This window comes from Peromyscus californicus, unplaced genomic scaffold (assembly GCF_007827085.1).
Source record: "Peromyscus californicus insignis strain IS unplaced genomic scaffold, ASM782708v3 Scaffold_9__1_contigs__length_137607984, whole genome shotgun sequence".
In the NCBI taxonomy this organism is placed as follows: Eukaryota; Metazoa; Chordata; class Mammalia; order Rodentia; family Cricetidae; genus Peromyscus; species Peromyscus californicus.
In genome coordinates, this window is record NW_026294617.1 from 38,000,578 (window position 1) to 38,022,459 (window position 21,882).

The 21,882-nt window shown below is 43.8% G+C and overlaps 1 long non-coding RNA gene across 1 annotated transcript; it reads left to right on the top strand.

Annotated features, from left to right (window-relative positions):
• The first annotated feature begins 4,087 nt into the window (after nt 1-4,087).
• On the top strand, nt 4,088-20,824 carry LOC128106021 (uncharacterized). Its single transcript, XR_008216570.1, has 3 exons — nt 4,088-5,463; nt 19,165-19,216; nt 20,244-20,824. It is a non-coding gene; the product is annotated as an uncharacterized LOC128106021 (long non-coding RNA).
• The last annotated feature ends 1,058 nt before the right edge of the window (nt 20,825-21,882 follow it).

Consider the following 21,882-nt stretch of genomic DNA (forward strand, 5'->3'; position numbering starts at 1 on the left):
TAGTTAACCATGGAGGTCTGGAGGTCTGTACAAACAGAAAGTGACAGAGCTGGGCAGGAAGAGGAAGTGATATAATTAGACAGAAAGCAAATCAGATGGCAGAACAGCAAGGCATATGTGTGTGGGTAGACAGGAAGTAGCGCGCCTTTGGAAGCTGCAGAGTTGGTGAGGTAAGGTTGGTTGGTGGCTTTCCCTATTTCTTTGATCTCTCTAAGGCTTTCCCCCTATATTTGGCTCCATGTTTTTTTTTTTTTTTTGTTGTTGTTGTTGTTTTGTTTTTTGTTTTTCGAGACAGGGTTTCTCTGTGTAGCTTTGCGCCTTTCCTGGAACTCACTTGGTAGCCCAGGCTGGCCTCGAACTCACAGAGATCCGCCTGGCTCTGCCTCCCAAGTGCTGGGATTAAAGGCATGCGCCACCACCGCCCGGCTTGGCTCCATGTTTTTTATTTAATAAGACCATTTAGAAATTCATTTACAATTATATTTTAAAATTAGTTTACAAAGTAGCAGGTTTCCATAGAGCTTTTCATATGTCCCCAGTCTTGGTTATCCCTCTCTCTATCCCCTTTTCAATCCCATCCTCACATCTTCCAGCCAAAACCCCTCTCCCCTTCTCTATCCCCAACTGCCGTCCTCTTACAGTAGTTTGAATGAGAATGGTCTCCATAGGCTCATATACTTGAACACTTGGTCCCCAGTTGGTGGCGCTGTTTGGGACCGATCAGGAGATGTGTACCATCGGAGGAGCTGTGTCACTGGGGGAGGACTTTGAGATGTTAAAGGCCCGAACCATTCCCAAGTAGCTCTCTGCCTTGTGTGTGTGGACCATGATGTAGCTCTCAGCTGCTGCTCCAGCTCTACGCCAGCCTGTCTGCTGTCACGCTCTTTGTTGTGATAGTTAGGGACTGTGAAACTGTGAGCCCCAAATTAGATGCTTTAGTTTATAAGTTGTTGTGGTCATGGTATCTTATCACAGCAATAGAAAAGTAACTAAAGCACCCAACTTAACCCTTTAACCTCCAGTATCCCCGCCTCTACTTTTGTATCACGTGTGTTTTACTACCCCACCCCCACCTTCAAGGCCTATTGCATCCCCCATGTGCCCTTTCTAATTTCCTGATTTCTGCAGACATACCAAATTAACACATAAATTTAAAATTTGAAACTAGTATCTACAATGAGGGAGGGGACCAGTTCCTTTCATTTGCCTGCAAATTTCATGTTTACTTTACAGCTGAACAAAATTCCATTGGGCACATGCTCCACATTTTCATCATCTATTTATCAGTTCATAGACATCTGGACTGATTCCACTTCCTGACTATTGTGAACAGGGCAGCGATGAATATGTATACTCAAATGTATATGTCTATGCAAATATCTCTGTAGTAGGATATAGAGTCCTTTGTGTATATGCCCAAGAGTGAAAGAGCTGGATCACATGATAGTTTATTTTTAACTTTTTGAGAAATCTCTACACTGACTTCCATAGGGAATTTATACTCCCAATGGTTGATGAGGGTTCTCTTTCCCCCACATCCTCACCAACACCTGTTGTCATTTGTTTTCTTGATGGCAGCCATTCTGACTGGTGTGAGACAGAATCTCAGAGTCCTTTTAACTTGCACTTCCCCGAATGCAGCCAGACATTACTAACAACAGCCAATGCAATGTCAGCAAAGCGCTGACCCTGCCATCGCCATGGGGTCCTGTGTCCCAGCACTCTCCTTTGTGCCTACCACACGCTGTTGACTTCTCTTTGTTCTGATGTGATATTTTATGTCTTCGTCCTTTGAACTGAATACAAGTTCAGAGAAACTGGTAGTTCTCTCTCCTTAGGACACTGGGAGAATTAAATGATGCAGTGTGGGCCACGAACTTAGTATAGTGCTAGTTATTAGCTATTATCCGAGCCAAAATTTACCATTTTTATTCTTAGAGGAAAAAAAGAATAATAGATTACGTTTGTATGTTTTTGGCAGTTTCATCACGTGTCCGGTTTATTTCTTTTCTCCTTCTGAAGTAGAGAGAACACTAGTCTCTGTTCCTCAACACAACAGGGTGTAGTAATACAGCTGAACAGGAGGGGGCAGCATGCCGTTGGATTAAAACCTCAGCACATAGGCCTAGACTAGAATAGTACCAGTGAAAGTTCGCCCTTAAATGTGATGTCGTATTCTATGGGAGGAAGGTACTGTTGGGGAGTTACTCTGGAGGGTAGCTGCAGCATTGTCCCACACATGTCTGCTTTAAGGAGAGCAGAAGACCGTCCCCTCAAACGCTGCTCTGTGCCCCAGTTTTCACGGATACCCTTCGCGCTTGCGGTGAGCAGTTTTCCTCCCTCGGGTGAGAGGCTCTGCTTTGCTAGCCTTCATTTGGAAGTGCTGCCTTAGAAAGGGCTTTAACAAAGTGTCTTGTTTCTGGGGCACCCAGGAGAGTCCCAAACCCAGGGTTTCCCTGCAACACCTGCTGAGCTTCTGTTGAAGTGTAACTGTCCTTACTCCCGAGTGCCTCCTCGGGGCCAGGGACTCAGTAGTTTGCCGCAGTGTGTCTCCTAGTGAGGCTGGACTAAACGCCCCAAGGGCAGAAGCTGGGAAAAGAGGGAGTTATGACCATGTTGTTCTTCAACAGTGGGACTCTCCTGTTACGACCTGTTAGTGAACTGGCTCTAGTGACGTTTTTCTTTTTCTCAGTTTAAAATGTTCCTGTTTTTGAGCATTTGGCACTTGAGTACCATATTTACATTTCCCTCACCTCCCTCCCTTCCATCTCCAACTTCTCCCTTGTTCCCACCTACTCTCTTGAATTCGTGACCTCTTCTCCTATAATTATTGTTACATACACACACACACACACACACACACACACAGAGAGAGAGAGAGAGAGAGAGAGAGAGAGAGAGAGAGAGAGAGAGAGAGAGAGAGAGAGAGAGAGAGAGCCCTGCGCCTACTGCCTACTGAGTCCGTTTTGTGTTGCTTGTATGCGCATGTGTTACGGGCTGACCCCTGGGACTGGAGAACATCAGGGTCCCTGGAGAAAACTGATTCTTCCCCTCAAAGCAGCTGTTGGCTGTTTAGGATTGCAGTGTCTTCTTGCCTGTTTCCTTGATCAGAATGAAAAGATTTTATCTCTTCTGAGTAATTTTTGGTTTGAAGCCTTTTTTGTCGGGTAGGATGATAGTGATGCCCACTTTCCCAGGTGCCATTTCTCATCCTTTCACTCCGAGTTAGTTCTTATCCTCGAAGATCAAATAAATTTCTTGTAGACAACAAAAAGATGGATTTTGTTTCTCAATCCAATCAACAGACCTGTGCTTTTTGGTCGGGGAGTTGAGACCACTGATATTCAAAACTGTCTCTGAAAAGTGTGTGTTGAATGCTGTCACGTTGTTGTTGTTTTTTCTGTTTGTGTTCTTAGTTCTAGTTTGTGTTTCAGCACTTACAGTTTCTTTTTCTTTCTGTGGCCCCTTGCTTGTATTTACTCATCTCTTTGACCCTCATTTGGCGGAGCTGTCTGGGGAGGTTACGGAACCTTAGAGGAGCCTTGCTGGAGGAAGTGCATCACTGGGGGTTGCTTTGAGAGCCCATGGCCTTGCCTCACTTTCAGTTCGCTCTCTCTGCTTCCTGTTTGTGGGTGAGGATGGGCTTTCTCTCATCTTCTTGCTCTGGCCACCTGATGCCATGCCTCCTCTGCCGTTAGGGACTCTTTCCCTCCAGAACTGTAAACCCAGAGCAAACTTGTCGCTGTCCAAGTTGCTTTTGGTCATGGTGTTTTATCATAGCAACAGAACAGTAACTAATACAGTCTTTACCATTTCATTCAGCCTCACGCTTGTGTTTTCTCAGACTTTTATCAGTGATTTATTACTCTTTTCTTTGAGTTCATTCAAGTAGTTCATATCCTCTTTAAAATTCTTGAATTCTTTAATCGTGTTTATAATTTTTCTTTTAAATTTTGTATCCTGGAGTTCATCTGGGTAATTCTCACTGAAGAACAATTCCACAGGACTAGTGGATTTTTGGGGGGTGGTAGTGGTGAGGGACATACTGTCACGGTCTTTCATATTGTGTTTTGTGTGATATGACATGTGCAGAGGGGCTTACTTCATTGGCTATGTGTCTGAAATGACAATCTAGCTGCCTCTGTTGAGTGGAAGTTTTGCTGTTTCTCAGACTTGGTGCATTTCAGATGAGAAATGAAGGTTTGTAGGTCAGTCCTTTGAGTGTTCAGTGTTAATTTTTGATTGGAGACACGGAGTTGATTCCAATTCAGTGGTAAGTGGGAAAGCCTGCAGATGTGGCTCTGGACTTGGTCCAAGCATAGAAGGGCGGTGACTGATAGAGCAGATGCGTGTGACTCCCGACTGGGCCTGAGCAAGAAGGGGTAGTGTGGAGCAGAGTCACCATGAGAGCAAGTGTGGGTGCAATCTGGGAGTGGAGGGACGCAGGCAAGGGTCTGGAATGACTGTCACAGGGTGTGTGCACAGAGGTTGGACTCCTCGTTGGGCCTGGGTATGGAGTTTGCAAGTGAAAAAGATCTAGGGAATTCACCCAGTGGGCGCATATAGTGACCCAACTGAGCATAAGGGGCAGTGTGGGAGGAGGTCTGGGTGTGGCAGGGTGGTGTGGATGGCGTGGATGGGAGTTTGGAGCAATTACTCAGTCAGTACACATGTAGATGGTGGATGGGTCTGGGTCTGTTGTAATATTTTATCCAAAAAGTAGTTCAGACTCATAATGGGGGTGGTGGCAAAAAGACCATCTGACAAGCTAATGATACCATTCACCCATGTTAATAAGGGGAATATCAGATTCTTCCCACACTGCCCCAGGCCATAATACACAAATGCAGGAGTCCTTGTGCATAACTATTTATGGAATGTGGACCATAGTGGTAGCCTATTAATGGTGATACTGTCTTTAGCTAACTACCCTCTTTTGGGGGGGGGGAAATTAAGTTGTTTCTGAATGTTTGCACTGTTAAAGAGCTGTCTGGAGATTATCTCTGTAGCTAAGTCTTAGCCTACATATTTAAGAGTGCGTTAGGATAAATTCCCAGAGGAAGACTTTTTGGGTGATGGGTAATTCACGCTGTCACCAATAGTGACAGTGCCCTGAGCCAGGTGACAAGTTTTAATTGAGCATCACACCAGGAAGCTGTAATTTTGTCTTGGCACTGTCATCACGGCTCACAACATTTGGTGAACTCTGTGTTTGGTCATCCCAGCTGTGACTCACACAGGAAAATAAACCGTCATCTCTCGTGCTGCCTTTGATCTTTGACTCGGCTGGAAAACCTAATTTACCATGAAAGCTACCGTGGAGGATGCTCACGCCAACGTGTCAGCAGCTCCAGGGAGGAGAATGAAGCCTGGCACGGCCCGCAGTGGTGACAATCAGAGAAATGTTCACTGTCCCCGGAGGCCAGCTCTTCGTGTGTGTGTCCTGACGGGATTCTCAAAAAGGTGATGTCCCGGTTCTTTCCCACTTAAAAAGCAGGCTTCGAGACAGAGTGAGAAAAGAGCCTCTGGCTGTGGCTTAATTTTTGCACGGAGGGCCAAGAGTGGCTCCTGATGGGTGGAGCAGGGCTGGAGATCACATTGCTTTTGCCTGTCCTTGTATGCTTGCCTGGCGAGTGTTGGGGAAGAGCTGATTGGGTTTACTGAGGGAGGAGGCTAATCTTAACCCAGGCCACGCCCTCGGTGCTGTCATTTATCTTACTGCATCCAGTAGACATCCTCAGGAGCTCCTAGGGATTTTACAAACAGAGCTTCAGGTTGTTCTTCAAGACCCGTTACCACATGACCTCAACCCTACTTTTCCAGCCTCACTAGAAACAGGGAGAATGTGGCTGGACCACACGGAGAAAGCAGCAGTAAGGGCAGGGACACAGTGAGGCTCTGGGACCTCAGCGGGGATCAGGGTCTTCCCTTTCATACTTCCTGCAACCTGCTGGCATGTCCTGTTGCATGCTGCCAGAGGGAAAAACATGTCACAACTTCCCCGCACACCCCACCCAATACATCGGTGTTGGAAGATGCACTCTCTGGCCCTATGGAACTGGGCAAGGAAGTGGCCACACTGGGCCTCGGTTTCCTCATTTGTAGACCAGGCTGATGCTGATGTTCCTTCTCAGGGCTGTTGGGATGACTGAATGGGAGGATGAACATATTGTTCACATTGTCATATTGTTCATATTGATCGATATTGTTACCGAGAAGAGCCTGGCATGTGGTAGGCACACTGTCAACAGGTAGCAGAACAGTCAAAAATGGTGGCTGAAGAGTGCATAAGAGACTACATGGTGTGAACAGGTGAAGGCCATTGACAAAGGATTCTCTCAAGGCTGGGTTCACAGGTCTCACGGTATGACAAGGTACACTGTAGTCTCCATGGAGGGTGCAGCAGTGATAGCCTCCTCAAGCCTTCGGTTCCCACTCTATAATCTCCAGCCCGCACACCCCGCTCCAAAGTTCAGTCCGAGCAAAAAGACCAAAGGGAAAGCAAGTGGAACACGAAAGCACAGGGCAGCCTGCCAGGTAACAAAGCCTGAGGCAGAGCGTGGAGGGGCAATTTGGAGCTCAGCACAAATGCTGGTTGATAGTGTTGTAGCTGTCCTTGTAACAGCAAATAGCCATCAGTGGAGGATTGACAGGATCTTTGTTCCTGGCAAACGGAACAGCCCAGCACAGATAAGAGCTGTAAGAGACCAAGCAGGTGATGTCCCGAGGTCACGCCGACCTTGGGGTAATCTTGATATGTTTCTCTCTTTGCCAGTTCATCTTCCAAACTAGCTGGTAAAATCTCATTTGTATCCTGAGTGCCAATGCTGGTCCAGACCACATCACCGAGGGCTCTGCTGGGGTCTTAGCTCACAAAATCCCAAGAAGCATCAGGAATCAGCTCTTGGAGCAGCAGGAAAACCATCTGGGTTCTCAGACAACCTGGAGTCACAGGGTGGTTGGTGCTTGCTGATGTGTTGAGTCCTTACAGGAGGAGTAGCCCCTCCCCCTCCCGTGTGTGTGTGTGTGTGTGTGTGTGTGTGTGTGTGTGTGTGTGTGTGTGTATGTGTGTGTGTGTGTGAGAGAGAGAGACAGACAGACAGACAGAGACAGAGAACACATGATAGTGTGAAGAAGTTAGAGCTAGAATCACCCACCACAAATAGAAGTTACCATTACTATAAATAAAAGAAAATTCCTGGTCTGGAAGACTCCAATTTCTTTCTTTTTTAAAAAAATTTTTATTTATTCATGTGTGTGCATGTAAGTTTGTGTGTGTGCGTGGGCATGTGAGTGCCATGGCATGGATGCATGTGTGGAGGTCAGAGGACAACTTGTGAGAACTGGTTTTCACCTTCCACCATGTGGGGTCCGGAGACTGAAAAGGCTGTCATGTGTGGTGGCAAGCACCTTCCTTCCCTGCCGAGCACCTTCTTCCCCTGCTGAGCACCTTCTCCCCTGCTGAGCACCTTCCCCTGCTGAGCCACCTCATGGGCCCCACACTCCGGGTTCTAGAGCAGCACGCTTATGAAATAAACCCGTCCCTTGACTGCTGGCTGTCCCTGCAGGCCTGTCTCCCCACTATCTGTAAAACTGAGTTTGAAATTCGATTGTGAATGTGTTGGCACAAGTTTAACAACAGGCTCTTCAAAAACTCCCTGTGAATGTATTTTCCCATCTGTACACACGTATAGTTTTCAGGTAAACCATACAGGCATAAAAGAACTGTACCACAAAATTAAAAATGATAGGAATTTGTTTTGTTTTGTTTTGTTTTGTTTTGTTTTTCGAGACAGGGTTTCTCTGTGTAGCTTTGCGCCTTTCCTGGATCTCGCTCTATAGTCCAGGCTGGCCTTGAACTCACAGAGATCCGCATGTCTCTGCCTCCCGAGTGCTGGGATTAAAGGCGTGCACCACCACCGCCCGGCGAAATTTTTATTTAATTATATAAGGCTACTATTTATTGTGAATTCCAAAAATGAGCTGTAAATTCCAGTCGTGTCTGTTAACTGGTTCCCTCAGTGTCTGAACTGCTTTTCTGTGGGTGTGTTTTATCCGTAACCAACCTGTGGTGGGAACTGACAAACAAGTGTAGTGTTAAATGTTGGTTGATACCAGTAAAGTGAAGCAACTCGAACTTCAAGATGCTTGTCAGAATCTGACTAATGCATAGAAGTCACTGATGACCAGTGCATTCTTTGCTAAACTGGGTGATAGTATCTGAATACTGGAAAAAATTTTCCTTAATGTTTTTGTCTTTTTTATATATATAATGTATTAGTTCTAAATCTGACATACTTAAAAAATCAACCAAATTATTTTTGCAATTAAAAAATTAAAATATAATGACATCATTGTCCCCATTCCTCTCCTCCTGCCAGTCCCCTCCATATTCCACTTTGTTCCCTCTCAAATTCATGGCCTCCTTTTTCATTATTATTGTTTCATATCTATGTGCATGAATAACATAATCAGGACCTGCTGATTCTCTTTATTACTGCTTATATGTGTATGATTTCTGGACTGACTGCTTGGTATCGGAAAACCAGTTATGGGGTACCTCCCTGGGGAAAGGGAATTCTTCTCTCAGCTGCCCTTAGTTCTTTGTGTAGAGGTGGGGCCCCGTGAGAGTTCCCCCTTCCAGGCTAGCATGTCCATCGGTGGTGCCCTTGTTAAGGTGTTATTTAGACAGCTATTCCATGGAGGTACCACAGCTGCAGCTTCCCTGATATTCCTAGGAGACACACATACAATCTCAAAGCAGACTTCCTGGTCCTCTGGTTCTTACAGTCTTTCTGCCCCTTCTTCAGCTATGTTTTCTGAGTCTCAGGTGTGAGGGTTGTGTGGTTGTGTTGTAGATATATCAGCTGGCGCTGGGGCTGGCACTGGGGCCCCCACGGTCAGCTGTGCTTTCTGTAATGGTCTCTGTCTGCTGTGAAGAGGAGCTTCTTTGATGACAGCTGAGAGCTATACTTATTTGTGGATAAAAGAATGCACATGTCAAATGCAGTTAGGAATTACACTGGCTTAGTAAATGGCAGTGGTAGGTTCTCCTCTATGATGCATCTCACTAGCCCCAATAGTTGGCTAGGTTTCCATCACTAGGCATCATTTCCATCCTGTTGATTGTGTCTTAATGCCAATTAGGTAGACATTGGCTACCACCAAGATCTAATTGCCTACATTGCACCTTAGTGATATCTTGCCATGCTGGTCATTATGGTTCATGAGCATGACAGCGTGGAAGACTATTGACTGCTACCTTTCTTTGGCAGCCTGCATAGAACCTCCTGGTACTGTTAAAGCTGGTCCTCAGGAAAGAGGCTTTCAGAGAAATCTGACATACTTTTAAGTTAGTGCTATGTTACTAACATTTTCTTCGTCATTTTTTTCCCCTGAAATCTAAATAGCATACCAAGATTAAAAAGTAAGAAATCAAGCCCCATTTTGTGACATAAAATTAGAAATCAAGCCCTAATTTGTAGCTTTAGGCACATTTTCAGGCAGATAGCGCTGTAGGGAGGACCCGGTCCTGTGTTTAAACACCATTTTCAGTGCTCGCAAGTTGTGTGACTTTGGTCCAGGTTCTTAGTCTCTCCGAGAGTCACGGTCTCCATTTATCACTGGGAAATTATAAAGCTCTCTTCAAAGTGTTTTGTAAGGGTAAGTTATACCGGAGAGAAGAAAAGAACAAGGTCAGGGGATTGACTGGTGTGTGTTGGTGTGCATTGAGCTGGGGAGATGCAGGAAGAAAGGAGCCCACCTGCCTGAGCGCTCTGCTTTGGTCCTTGGTGCACTGGCCAAGCAGAGCCCCGCCTCTTCCTCCATTGTCGGCAGAAGCCACTGGACCCCAAGGGTGCACACAACCATGCCTTGTGCAGGGTGATGGAAACTCCATTTTGAGATGCAGTCTGATGACGCTGCACCAGGGACTGGAATCAGAAAGGAGGGTAGGCTTGGCTCTCCCACCAGGAATTGACCAGTCCGCAAGAACATTTCATCCTGGCTTTAAGGGAGACCGGAAATCACCCATTTACTGTGGAGTGAAACCTCCCACCAACTCATTTCTATTCTTTCTTACAAACTCCCTTGGAGGGAGTCCAGTGTCCCATTTCACCTGGAGGGATACTGAGACTAGCTTTCACCTCCCAGGGAAAGATGCACCCCTTGTTTCCCGTCCTCAAATGCTGCTTTGCCTGCCTCATCTACTTATCTCCCTTACAGGGTTGTTATAAAGTATGGGAAAACGCCTGGTACACAGTGGTTACTAAGTGCTGTTCTAAGAGAAAAATGTATGTGTCCCTGAGACCTTTTCCAGTTCACTTCTTTTTCCCCCTTTCTCATTTTTAGTTAGCGCTTTAAAAATGTCAGTGTGTTCTGCTTGTATTCACATCCTCTCCCACCTCCTCCCAGATCCACCCCCTGTTCCTTTCATGCCCAACTTTATGTCCTCGTTAAAAAACGAAAAACAAAAGACACCGAGTCTAATTTGGGTTGTCTGGATGTGCTTGGGTGTGGGGCCGTGCACTGGAGCTTGGTCAGCCTACCAAGGGCTACACCCTGAAAGAAAACCGACTCTCCTTCCAGCAGGTATCAATCCCCAGCTAAGGGTGGAACTTCACGCCCTCCTCCCCTCTCTATGATGGGAGTTTTGTTTGGCTTGAGTTTGTGCAGATCCCATATATTCTGTCACAATCATTGTGACTTCGAGTGTGCAAGGGCCCAGGTGTGTCCAGAAAACAGTTTCCTTGTCGTCATTCATCACCTCTGGTTCCTACAGTCTTTTGTCCCCTCTCCCACAATGATTTCAGCCTTGTGGGGAGGGATGCATGTTGTAGAATATTATTTTAAGGTGTGTTACTTTTGTTTATGTTGCATTTGTTTAACTCTGTGAAGCTGTGATACTGTGTCTGTCTAAAACACCTGGTGGTCTAATAAAGAACTGAATGGCCAATAGTGAGGCAGGAGAAAGGATAGGCAGGGCTGGCAGGCAGGGAGAATAAACAAAAAGAGAAATCTGGGAGATGAGGAAGAAGTAGCCAGAGAAGGAGGAAGACTCCAGGGGCCAGCCACCTGGCTACACTTCAAGCCACAGAGTAAGATTTACAGAAGTAAGAGAATGGAAAAAGTCCAGAGGCAAAAGGTAGACAGGATAATTTCAGTTAAGGAAAGCTGGCTAGAAACTAAGCCAAGCTAAGGCCCGGCATTCATAATTAAGAATAAGCCTCCATGTGTGATTTATTTGGGAACTGGGTAGCGGGTCCCCCCAAAAGAGCCCAAAACACCCAACAACAGATGTGATATAGATGTCCCAATTAGGGCTGAGCATTTTATAGTCTCTTATTCTCCTTGACAAATTTCAGGTCTCTGTGTTAATCATCATCTGTTTCAAAAAGAAGCATCTCTGATGAGAGTTGAGAGATATACCAGTCTATTGGTATAGCAAGAAATCACTAGAAGTCAGCTTAATACGATGCCCCTTTAGTAGAATAATAGTAGTACATTCTCCCATAGGGCCGTGACCTGTCTAGTCATAGCTCTTGGCTCTGGTAATGGTGCCAGGTATAGTCTTTATCTAATGGAGGAGGACTTGAATCCAGTCAGAAAGTATGACATGGGTACCACCATTGCACCAGTAGGCATGTCTTGCCAGGATGGTTGTTACTGTAGCTCACATGGTTTGTGGCTGGATAAGACTGATAATGACTGCTTTAGTAACAGCAACACTATTGCTGTGAAGAGACCATGACCAAGGCAACTGTTATAAACGGAAACACTTAACTGGGGGCTGGCTTACAGTTTAGAGGGTGAGATCACTGTCATCACGTTGGAAGCAGACAGGCATGGGGATGAAGTAGTAACTGAGAGCTTTACATCCTAATATGCAGACAGCAGGCAGAGAGAGAGAGAGAGAGAGAGAGAGAGAGAGAGAGAGAGAGAGAGAGAGAGCCTAGCATAGACTTTTGAAACCTCAAAGCCCACCGTCAGTGAAATACCTCCTCCAAAAAGGCCATATCTTAATCCCTTCAAATAAGTCACCAGTCTCTGGTGACTAGGCATTAAAATATGAGCTTATGAGAGCCATTCTCATGCAAATGACCACAGTGACTGCTTTCTTTTGGTAGTACACATAGCACCTTTCAGTACTATGAAAGCTAGCCAGTAGGGATGAAGTTTCCAGATCAGTACCAGCTTGATTTCTCCATGTCCTATAACTCAATTATGTGATGTCTTTAGCATTAGAGTCTTACCATTAAGTTCTGGCAGGAAACTAAAGTGTTGGCCATAGCCTGTGGCCAATAACTCCAACTCCAAAAAAGATAACCCATTCCCGGCACTGTGCTTTTTGTTATTCTGTGGTGTCTAATATATCTATCTATCTGTCTATCTATCTATCTATCTATCTATCTATCTATCTATCTATCTATCTATGTGTGTGTAAATGCCCCTACTAGATACCACATATACATGTATATTACATATATATGCATAAAAGTTTCTACAGTAATAGGTAAGACAATTTCAAACTTTAGTGCTGGTTATCCTTGCCTATATTCCAAGCTCATTTCTAAATTTAAATGAAAAACATGCCAGAACAGCAAAGATCATGAAAATGCTTCCCATGCTTGTATGTACAAGAAGAAAGCTGCTAAAAATCACTGCACAGCTGTGTGAATGTACTTACTATGACTCAGTTGGACACTTAAAATGACTAACGTGGCAAATTTCATATGTGCATTTCACCACAAAATAGTTTAAAAATAACAGAAAAGTATGAAGTCACATTTGTGTTTTCTTTAAGAACCTCAGAGTTAGTAAATGAATTTCACCAAAGGGGCTATTTCCTGCCTGTGTTAGTCTATTATTCTATAAATTAAAGATAACCATGCAGCACAGGAAGAGTTTTGTGTCTTAGCAAGAGCTAATTTGGAACAGGAGCTCATCGAAGAGGAGCCACTTCAACCTTCCTGTGGGCCATGAAGCCTTGCTTCTCATGGTTTCAATCAACTGTCTCAGCAAATGTCCTATCAGCCAATTATCTCCATCGTGGAGACTCTGTGGAGGACTTGTTGATGCCTCGGCCCTTTGCTCTTCCCACAGTCATGTGCTACTGTCTCAGGTGATCTGACAAGGGCAGTCAGAACAGTTGTCCCTGACTGGGTTCTCGATTGTGCTGACATCCTGTCTCCATTCTTGGCATCGATGATCTTTATAGTGACCCTCTGAGGAGGTGGAGTGGGGGGGAGTTCTATCCATTTTATAAATGGTCTACTCATAAAGCAAGTAAGCATTTTGACCTATTTTGCTCTAAAGTCTACACACTTTTTAAAATTATATTTGGCAGGTCATTCTGCTTGCTATAGCTGCAGTATAAAGCAAAGAAAAGAATAAGAGATGGTAATGCAATGGGGTTGAACTAGGTCAGTGACTCTCAACCCTGACTGCACACTGTCTCCTCCTGGGTAGCATTTAAAAGCACACAGAAGCTCAGCCTTGCTGCCACCAATGCAACTGAGGTCCCGGCATGCTATGAAACTTCCCAGATGATTCCGAAGGACAAATGGTCTTGCTTAAAACAGTGCTTTGCAAACCTGAACATTCATTCAGATCACCTGGTCTTTGGGTTAAACTATGGATTCCAACTTATGTTTGGCATGGGACCTGAGATGCTAGAAACAGGTGATACTAATTCTGCTGGCCCATGAAGTCCTTGGTAAGTGGAGGCTCTGAATGGCCTCCCAGTTTCCATCCTATCTTGAAATGCTGTGCTAATGAAGAAAGCAATTCCATAGCGTAAGTATTTTGTTCACTGAGCATCCCGAGTCCCTTGATGCTGTGTGGTATCTGTACATACACAATATTTTTGTAAGTGTGAGAACTAAATTTAAGTAATGTATCACATGATCAGATGAAGGTAGTGATATCACAGATCTGTAACAGACCAGCTGTGGGAGGGTGGACAAGCCCTTTAATTTGTTGGAGACTTCATTTTTCAACTTCACCATGGAAATAATAAATTCTCTCATTGGGAGAATTAAGTGTTGATATAGACAAAGCACCCTGCATATAGTTGATACCCAAATAAATGGCAACTGTTGTGACTATGGTGGATTTTGAAAACAGATCTAATCTTGTGTTGTGTGACACTATTCTTGGGGAGATTTGCATAAACATCTACTCACCCCAGATACAGAGCCCATGACAGACCAAAGTAAGAATACTACCAAGTCCAAGTGAGGGTCACTTACAGAAGCAGAAATGACTCCAAGACAGCTGCATCATTAAAGCCCACCTGGCATGGATGACATCTCAGAAAAGCTGGAACTCTGTAGCTTGCTGCACAACTCAAAGGCAACTTTGCAGGTTGGAGCTTGTCTCTTCCAGGCAATTCCTTGGGGCTGAGCCTCTTTCAGCTAGTTTGGCTGGTGTCTGAGGATTTCTATTGTTATGAAGAGACACCACGACCATGGCAACTCTTTTAAAGAAAAAGCATTTAACTGGGGTGGCTTACAGTTCAGAGGTTTAGTCTATTACTGTCATGGCAGGATATGGCAGTGTGCAAGCAGACATGGTGCTGGACAAGGAGCTGAGAGTTCTACATCTTGAACTGAAGGCAATAGGAAGTGAACTGAGACACTGGGCATGGCTTGAGCATACATGAGATCTCAAAGCCCATCCATACAGTGACAGACTTCCTCTAACAAGGCCATATCCACTCCAACAAAGCCACTCCTCCTAATAGTGTCACTCCCTATGAGCTTGGGGGGGGGGGGCAATTACACTCAAACTACCACAGCTGGTCTCTGCTTGTTTCAGGCAGCTTGCAAGATTTGCCTCTTCTAGGCAGCTGGCATTGTGCTTATGTAAGCTTGGAAAGGGAGGGACCTCATGTATCTGGTCAGTTTCAGGCACTTCCTGAAACTTTTGAGTTGTTAGTCCCCAAGTTTTCCTGCACAATGGAATGAGCTTTCCTGCACAATGGAATGTTCTACCTCCCTTCAGAACATTCTGTGTCTTAAGGAGCTTGCCTCCAAGATGGAATCTTGATGGACATATAGACTGGTTCAATTTCTTGACTACTGTGACTAGTGCACCATTGAATGTGGATATTTATCTCTGTGGTGTGTTGACTAGATGACCCAAGAGTGGTATAGGGTCACAGAGTAGTTCTACTTTCAGTCACATTTTAGAGAATCTCTGTGCTGATTTACATCATGGCTCCCACCAGCAGTGAATAAGTTTCCTCTTTGACCACATCTTTACCACCATTTGCTATCATTTTGTTTGTTTGTTTTCTTGATGATAACTATTCTGGCTGAAGGGAGATGGAATCTCAAAGCAGTTTTTAAATGTTGTGTGTGTGCCACAGTGCCCACCCAGACACCTCGCAGGAGTCGGTTCTCTCATTTCACCATGTGAGTTCCAGGGATTGAATTCCATGGTCTGGCTTGGCAGCAAACACCTTCACCCTCCAAGCCATCTCAGCAGCTCTCAAAGAAGTTTATTTCTATTTCTCTGTTAGTTAAGGATATTGAACACTTTTCCCTCAGGCAGTTATTAGCTCTTCATATTTCTTCTTTTGAGAACCAACTGTTGAATTCATTAGTTCATTTATTGATTGGAAGATTTGGAGTGTTTAATTTTTGTAGCTCTTTATACATTTTATGAAACTTTAATGCCCTGTTTGACAAAGATTGTTTTCCATTTTGTATGCTTCCTTTTCTCTCTGATGATTATTTTGTTTGGCATGGAGAAGCGTCTTAATGTCATATAATTGCATCCATCAACTCTTGGGATTATTTTCTGTGTTATTGGAGTCCTTTGTAGGAAATGCTTGCCTGTGCCCATATCTTGAAGGTAACTATGTTTTCTTCTATCAGTTTCAAAGTTTAAGATCTTACATTAAGGCCTTTCACTCAGATCCAGACACAGTGGTACAGGCCCATAATCCGAGCCCTTGCAAAGTGTTGACAGGAGAATCAGAAGTTCAAATTCAATTTCTAAGCTACAGAACAAGTTTGAAGCCAGCACAGGTTACAAAAGACATCATCTAAAAAAGCAAACAAAACAAAACAAAAATCTTTGATTCATTTTGAATTGGTTTTTTATGTAGGGTGAAGGATGTGGTTCTCATTTGTGGAAATCTAGTTTTCCCAGAACCACTTGTTAAAGAGGCTGTCTTCTTTCCAATGTGTTTTTGACAGCATTGTCAAAAAATGGGGTGGATGTACTTATGGGTTTATTTTTTCCTATTTTATTTCATTTTGCTATGTGTTTGTTTTTGTGGTGACACTGTGCTATTCTGGTTACTATTGCTCTGTAACATAATTTGAAGTCAGAATTGTGATATGCCCAGTATTGTTTTCTGCTATAGATGCTTTGACTAATCAGGGTCTTTTGTGCTTCCATATTGTCTTAGTTACTGTTCTATTGCTGTGAAGAGACATCATGGCCAACAGGACTTACAGAAAAAAAAAAAACATTTAATTGGTAGCTTGCTTACAGCTTCAGTGGGTTAGTCCATGATCATCATGATGGAAGAGTGTGGTGGCTGGCAAGCAGGCAAGAGAGGAGAGAGAGAGAGAGAGAGAGAGAGAGAGAGAGAGAGAGAGAGAGAGAGAGAGAGAGAGACTGGGCCTGACATGGGCTTTTGAAACCTCAAAGTCCATCCCCAGTGAGATATATCTCCTCCAACAAGGCCACACCTTCTAATCCTTCCTAAACAGTCTATCAGCTGGGAACCAAACATTCAAATATATGACCCTATGAGGGCTATTCTCATTCAAACCACCACACATATAAATTTTAGGGTTGTTTTTTTCTAGTTCTGTGAAGAACACCATTAAATTTTGATGGATTGCATTGAATCTGTAGATTGCTTTTGGTAACAGCCATTTTCATAATATTGATTCTGCTAATTTATGAGTAGGGGAGGTCTTCTGGTGTCTTCTTTAATTTCCTCAGTTTCTTGAAGCTTTTATTGTAACTGCCTTTCACACCATTGATTAGGTCTATTTCTGTTTTTCTAGGTTGTGTTGTTTGTTTTTGAAGCTATTGTGAATGAGATATTTTCCCCCAGGGATTTCTTTCTTGCCATGTTCTTATTGGCAGACAGAAGAGCTACCCATCTTTGTGAGTTGACTTTGTATCCTGATACTTTCTTGCAAGTGTGTATGAGGTCTAAAATTTTTCTGATAGAGTCTTTGAGGTCTTTTAAGTGTAAGTTCATGTCATCTATATGTTGGGATAATTTGACTTCTTTCTTTTTGGATCCTTGTAATTTCTTTTTCTTGTCTTAAAGTTCTAGGTATGACTTGGAGCATTATACTGAACAAGAGGGGAGTCACTGGCACTCTTGTCTCATTCTTGATTCTAGAGGAAATCCTCTGGGTTTATTTCTCCAGCCCATATTGTTGACTTTAAGTTTGTCACATTGTTATGCTGAAGCATCTTCTTTTTGTTCCCAGTTTCTTTCTGGCTTTTACATGAAGGAATATTGGATTTTGTCAATGACCTTTTCTGTATCAGTTGATATAATTTGATTTTTATCCTTAAGTCTATTTATGTGCTGAATTATACTTATTGATTTGCGTATGTACCTTGTATCCCTGGATGACACCAACTTTGTCACGGTGTTATGAGCTTCATGATGTAGTCTTAAATTCAGTTTGCAAGAGAGTTATTACAGATGTTGGCATCTGTGTTCTCCAGAGAAATTGGTACATAGTTTTCTTTCTTTGTTGTATCTTTATCCAGCTTTAGTATGAGGGTAACACTGACTTCAAGTTGAGTTTGATAGTGCTTCTCCACTTCTATTTTAGAGAACAGTTGGAGGAGCATTGGTACTAGCTCTTCTTTAAAGGTTTGGTAGAATTTATGATGGACTCATCTAGTCCTGGGCTTCCCCCCCACTTTGTCACAATACTTTTAATTGTTGCTTCAGTCTTTCAGGATTTTTATGGCTTTGTTTAAATTGTTTATGTCTTCTTGATTTAATTTTAATAGGTTATATAGTTTTTGAAATTCAAGTTTTCCAAGTCCCCCTAATGGCCCTGGTGTTTTTTATTGGAACTTGTAATAACCACTCTGTTAAAATCTCTATTTATGTTACTGTGGAACTTCTCTCTCCTTCTTTTGGTTAGTTTGGCTAGGGGTTTGCCAATCTTTTTTAAAAGTGGATATCATGACTTAGTTTGTTACAAAAATGTCTCGGGCAAATCTAATCCATTGCTAATCAGTTATTGGCTGATCCCTCAGCACCTTGTGCCCATTGTCACTGTTTGTCATTAACTCATTAGTTTTCTCTCTTTTTCATTTATTAAAAATTCCTTTTATTATCTGAAAATTTCATAAAAGCATATCATGTGCTTTGCTCACCCCCACCCCCATCTCTTCCCCTCCAATTCCTCCCTTGTTCCCTTGCCGCTCTTCTCACTTCCTGTGCTTTGTTTTAAGCTCACTGAGTCTGCTTAGTGTTTGCATGTATGGAACGCCATCTGTTGGAGCATGAGCAGCACCTCCAGGAACACACCCCCAAAGAAACTGCCTCTCAGTCCACCAGCACCCATTAATTGCCAGAACTTTCTTTTTGGCAGGTCTAGAGTATGGACTCACAACCAGCATGAGTTCATGAGTGCCACAACTCTGTCATGCCCAGCAGATACTAGTTCATGGCATACCTCTACCATCCACGGCTCTTAAATTTCCCCACCCCCTCCAGCATAATGATCCCTGAGCCTTGGACGGGAGGTAGATGTCCCATTTAGAGCTGAGCAATCCACAGTCCTTATTTCTCTGCATACGGACCAACTGTGGGTCTCTGGATTGATTGGCATCTACTTCAAAAAGCAGCTTTTCTGATGGGGGTTGAAAGATACCCTATTCTATGGGTATAAGAGTGAAAACTTAGTTGGCAGTTTATTTCTACGTCCATTCAGGACATGAATAGATTTAGCCAGCCTGGACTTAATGGCTCCAGGCAGGTCTTGTGGAGCAGGACCTAACACCAAGCAGAAAGTGACTGGTTACTCCGACAACATTGGTGGCACTGTTTCAGCAGTGAGGATACCATGCCAGACTAGTTATTGTAACTCACGAGGATCACAGCTGGGTAAGATTGATAAAATTTTTATCAATTATTGATATATTTTTCTCTCCTGACAGAACAGAACCATTTAGTGCCATAAAGGCCATCCAGTAGGGATGAAACTTCCAGGTAAGTACCAGCTTGATTTGAGGGAAATTTCTGCTATCATTTCATTGACTATATTCTCTAAACCTTTAGTGTTCATCTCCACTCTGTATTTTACTACATGGATCCTTATATTTGATCTTGATTGTGTTCCAGAGTTCTTGGATATTATAGTTGAAGGGACTCTGGCCAGCTTGAGCATGTGAACATGGCTGGTCAGGTGAACATGGCTGGTCAGGCCTTGTCCTTCTCTCCCATTCCTCTGCCTTGTTGAAAACCACTAGATTACATTCTCTTTTTTTTTTTTTTTATTTTTTGGTTTTTTGAGACAGGGTTTCTCTGTGTAGTGTTGGTGCCTGTCCTGGATCTTGCTCTGTAGACCAGGCTGGCCTCGAACTCACTGAGATCCACCTGGCTCTGCTTAAAGGTTTGCACCACCGCTGCCTGGCAGATTACATTCTTGAAGATAGCTAGACCCAAGATCTGTTCCCTTATTTGGCCACTTCCTCCTCCTGAGGCTGACTACTAAGGTCCAGCTATCAAAGTATTGAAGTCCTGCAATCAGAAGCCTCCTTTGGCTCACCTAATCAACCTGCTCAAATAAAATTAAACACCTCATCCTAACACAGGGTTTCCCATTTTACCTTTATAAACTGCCATTTTCCCATGTGCCACATCGGTCTCTCTATCCAGAGGCAGTCCCTTGTCCCCCCAGGACAAATATCCCTGCCCCCTTTCCCTTCTTCCCCTCCCCTTCTCCCTCATCCTCTTTCTCCTGTCTTTGTCTCTTATTCCCCGCCCTCTGTCTCCCTGGGGCAAATAAATCTCCTCTGTGCTGAGAACTTGGCCTTGGAGGTCCTGAGTTTCTCAGATCTGAAAATGTTTAGGGAAGCCTCCCTCCTCCTTCACTCACTCAACCACTTCCATTCAGTAAATTTCCTCTGGTTATAGATTTAAAGATCTGTTTCACTGAACTGAAGCCAGGAAATGTTCATACCTCTTAACCCAAAGCCATCAGCCTTTTGCTAAATCTATTTCGGCTGTCTTTCAGATACTTACAGGTTCCTGGGGAAAGTTCTGCTACTGTATCAAGCAATCTGGTCTGATGAACTAACCATCTCCGGAGCCCATTTTGACTCCACCCATCTTTCGAGCGTATTTTGCAGATTCACTCACTCTTCCCTCCTGACCTCCAGAGAAACAGCAGATGCCATGGCTTCTGTTCTCCTGATTTGGCATGCCATTTCCCCCAAGCTCCTGGAACATCACTGCAGCACCCTGCCTTCTCAGTTCCATCAAGGAACATACACCTAAGGCTCCCGCCATGTGCGACTCCTGGTTTCCCCTCCCCAGTTCACCCCTTGTCAGCATGAAGCAGACTCGAGAATTCAGCGCCCTTGTTCCCCGACTTGCTATCCACAACTCACCTTTTTATATAATCAGTGTTAGTTTTTTGACCTGCTCCTTGGAAACCCACCCCTTGGGGACCCTTCTAGCATCCCGATGTAAAGTCCCCATTAAAAAAGAGAACTCGGGAGGCAGAGCCAGGCGGATCTCTGTGAGTTCGAGGCCAGCCTGGTCTCCAAAGCGAGTTCCAGGAAAGGCGCAAAGCTACACAGAGAAACCCTGTCTCGAAAAACCAAAAAAAAAAAAAAAAAAAAAAAAAAAAAAAGAGAACTGCCCTTCCCCGATCCATTACCCGACGTGTGCACCCTCGACCCCTCTCCCCCCGCCCTTTCTTTCTGCCTCCATCTTTCCCTATCTTTCTCTTTGTCTCTATATTATAATAAACTCATTTCCACATGGATGCAGTGCCTGGGGTATGAGTGACTATCCACGTGCCACAACCCAACGCTGCATCTGCCCAGCGTTTTCCCTCACATGTGAGATACCCTGTCTGGCCCCCTTGTGCAATATCGTAACACTTTTCCTTTCAATAGTCGTGCTTACTTACTATTTTTCTTTATTGGTGTTTGAACATAGTATTTCATCAACCTTGTCTTCCATTCATAATACTAATTTTTTCTTGTTTGGTTGAGCCTATTGATAATATTTCTCATTATTATTTTTTTCTATTTGTGTTGGTGTTCTGTCTTTTGCGGGTCCATTGAAGAAAAAGGGTCACTCCAGAATGTAATTTCAGGCTTAGCAAAAAGCAGCAAGGGGACTCAGTCTCAATGGACTGACCACTTTTGGCTTTGCAAAAGCCTCCTTTTATTGTTATACAAAAAACACCTTTAGCAAACCAATTTCTGCACACCAAAAGCCCTTATCTGGAGTTGTTTGAAGGAACCATTTGCCTATGCACTTCTCAGCCATGAGACCTCCCGGCTCGCCAGGTCCTCTCAAGACTAAGTTTTTCAAAGGTTCTGGACTCCTTCAGGAAGAACTCTGGTAAGAATCAACTGACTTTAAACAAAAGCTCGCTCAAATCCTAGGTTCTAGCACTCGGGAATTCAGTCAGATGCAATGGCTCTGTGAAATCTCATGCATATTTGATTCATTGAGTTTTTAATTTCCAACATTTGTTTTTCAAAAATCTCAGTTTCCTTGCTGAAATTTTCTTCCACATAACTGACTGTTTACCTCTGGATCGCTCATTTTCTCATCCATTTTTGCTGCCTTTTTTCACAGTGTTTCTGATCCTCCTATCCAGGTCCTGGATTGACTTTATTTGTTTGTATCCTCTT